At 34.3% G+C, this 2,925-nt stretch overlaps 1 long non-coding RNA gene across 1 annotated transcript; it reads right to left on the bottom strand.

Moving 5' to 3' along the window:
- Window positions 1-1,062: 1,062 nt before the first annotated feature.
- On the bottom strand, window positions 1,063-2,428 carry LOC113361225. The gene is made up of 3 exons (XR_003365015.1): window positions 2,262-2,428; window positions 2,092-2,149; window positions 1,063-1,696 (listed from the first exon to the last, which is right to left on the bottom strand). It is a non-coding gene; the product is annotated as an uncharacterized LOC113361225 (long non-coding RNA).
- Window positions 2,429-2,925: the final 497 nt, after the last annotated feature.

Raw genomic sequence — 2,925 nt, 5'->3', positions numbered from 1 at the left:
CAATTTTTCTGCTGACAAGATGGCCAAGAAAGGAGTTTTACTTGCAAGGGTACTGTCATTTTCTATGAGGAGAAACCTACCTTCCTGGGAGAGTTAGAAAAGGAAGATGGAACTTATTTCAGGTTTATCTCCTAAAATGGTTTCTGAATCTTTCTTCCCACTGTAATCTTGCTTTTCTTATTAATTTTGTAATTCAACTTGGCTCATGAGCCTTGATGTATCTGTGGTTTAAATTTAGTAATGAAATTACATGATTTAGAGAAGAAAAAAAATTACATTCTTGGAATCAGTCATACCACACTTCCAAACAAGTTTAAAATTGGTTTCCCCGTATTCCGAGACAACTATGTGATTGATCAAATACCAAATCACATACATGGGTTCAATCGGTTCTACCAATCACTAGGATCGGTTATACCTTATTATGAAAATACTTGTGATCGGTCACGCCAATCACTAGGATCGGTTCCATATTCACATGGTATTGCTTGTGATCGGTCACACCAGTTACCAGGACCGGTTACCAACTACAAGGATCGATTACACAACACTCGTGATCGGTCACACCAATTACTAGGATCGGTCACACCAATTACAAGTATCGATCATACCAACACAAGGTGATTTCTTAGGATCGGTTACACCGATTAATAAAAACCATTCATACCAAATCATAAGCCAGGCATTGTGATTAGTTATACCAAGACCATTCATACCAAATCATAATCCAGGCATTGTGATTAGTTATACCAAGACTAAGATCGGTTCTACCATCTCACACATATTGGTCGTCCAAAGATTTTCAATGAATAGCCGGACCAATAAGCCTAATGATTTCCCTTTCGATTCACGAAACAAGTTCATGAATGTACTTCCTTTAAACGAATGTAAAACATTGTTTCCTAGGCTGAAATCTTCACCATAACCCATTCACATAATCATAACAATGTATACAAGATTATGTTGATGTCATATCTACGAAGTTCAAAAGATAAGCGTTATACTTCATAATCCAATTCCCTAATACTATGATCATACAATTATGACCATATCACATCACTAGATTATTATACAATATGTACAGTATATACAGCTTCGCAGTTATGTTTTCAATATAGTACGACTTGAAAGATACGTTAGGAATGAAACAGTTCAAGTCAATATTACGAACCTCAAGTGGAAGGATGATGTCGTCGTTGTAGTTCGCTACTTGTTCACATTCTTCATGTCTTCGAAGTAATACTTGTATGTCTCAACATTCCTAGACTTTCTAATCTAACCTAAACGAAGTTGACCCTAATATTTAATCAAGCGACTTTGGATGAGTTCAACCGAGCTATGCTCTAACACCTTCCATCTCTAGCTGAGCGGTTATCCTTTGCCGGATTGCAAGGGATAAATATCATCATTGATATCGGATAATTAGAATAGATATGGGTCAAGAATGTAATAGATGCGACCTTCATGAAAAGTGTACCCTCTGTAGCTCAGAACATAAGTAAAAGGATTCCCCCCAAGTATTGAAGGAACACACCGAGTATTATAATGAAATCCTGATGGAGATACAACCATGCAGTAATACTTTGTGCACCATGACGATCATTACAAACTTCGTAGTTTTTCCCATTTACTGGATTGGCGGGCTGAAGTAAATCACCAGAAAATCTCCATGTTGTGTAACATCATTGTTTCCATCCTTAAACAATCAAAAAAATATTATAAATAAACAAGAACATTTCATAAATACGTGATAAACAAAGGTTCAGTGTTGCATATGGTCATAAACTTTTGGTTCTACATACAGAACATGAACATTTTTTTTAATTTTTATATAAACGACATGTTCTCACCATATTAACATAGTACATGTGTCAACATGTTTGGATATGCTCTCACAACTATGATATTGCGATGTCCATGCAGACCAGAAAAAAATTCTTCATAGATGCTACTTCATCTAAATAGAAGATTCATTAAAAAATAGGAATGCTTTCCATGAAGAAATTGGGAAATTTCATATCCGAGAAAATATAATTTTATCATTGAAATACCTAACAGTAATACGAAACAAACAATTTGAATAGTGCTTACCCTATCCAATTCACTGGAATTGTGATCTGAAGTAGTGTCTTCTAAATTATCTGAAATTCTATAAAATAACCTATTGAGAACAAAGAAGTGCAAAGTGCAATGATAAAAAAGATCATACGTTGATAGAAGGGAAATTTAAAGAAAAATCGAGTTTAAAGAACGAAAAATACCTTTAATACTTGCTGGGAAGTTTTTGTTTGTGATAAAACTAGTGTTATGAAAGTTTTGATACAGTCGGAATCATACACACAAAAAAAAAGTTTTGATGAAGTTGGAAGCATATACAGAAAAAATAATTAGTAAACATTTAGTTTTATAGAGAAGATAAAGAAAAAGTACGCACTATGTGTTGCAGAGATATAGACTGATGAGAGTTGATCAATCATGCTTTTGTATCATAAAGAGTATACATTTTCAGGATCTCCCGAATCATGACCTTGCATTTTTGAATATATTTGAATTATTTTATTCAAGGATATTTTTATTGCGCTTGTACCTTCGATAACTTGTTGATTCCTTTTTTTCTGCTTTGTTAACATTGTTTAAAAGTAAACCAGCTGGTTGATGTTCCTTTTGATTTGCAGTGCTTTTCCGTTGTAGACCATCAACATACATTCTTAGGTTATTGCTGTCTTTTCTTGATAACTGACGCCACCTACTCATGGATTCATAGTACTAGATGGCCAGGAACTTCTCCAACCTTAAAGTTGACTGAGATATATATATTAAAAACTTATTTTGAAAGGTAACCGATATTGGACCCTTATCACTTTCTTGATAAATGACGCCACCTACTCATGAATTCAAAGCACAGACTCGGATTGAACGTCCCAA

The sequence above is a fragment of the Papaver somniferum genome, chromosome 3, assembly GCF_003573695.1.
Source record: "Papaver somniferum cultivar HN1 chromosome 3, ASM357369v1, whole genome shotgun sequence".
Classification (NCBI taxonomy): Eukaryota; Viridiplantae; Streptophyta; class Magnoliopsida; order Ranunculales; family Papaveraceae; genus Papaver; species Papaver somniferum.
The sequence above is the reverse complement of the archived record's forward strand: the minus strand, read 5'-3'. Positions and strand labels throughout refer to the sequence as shown.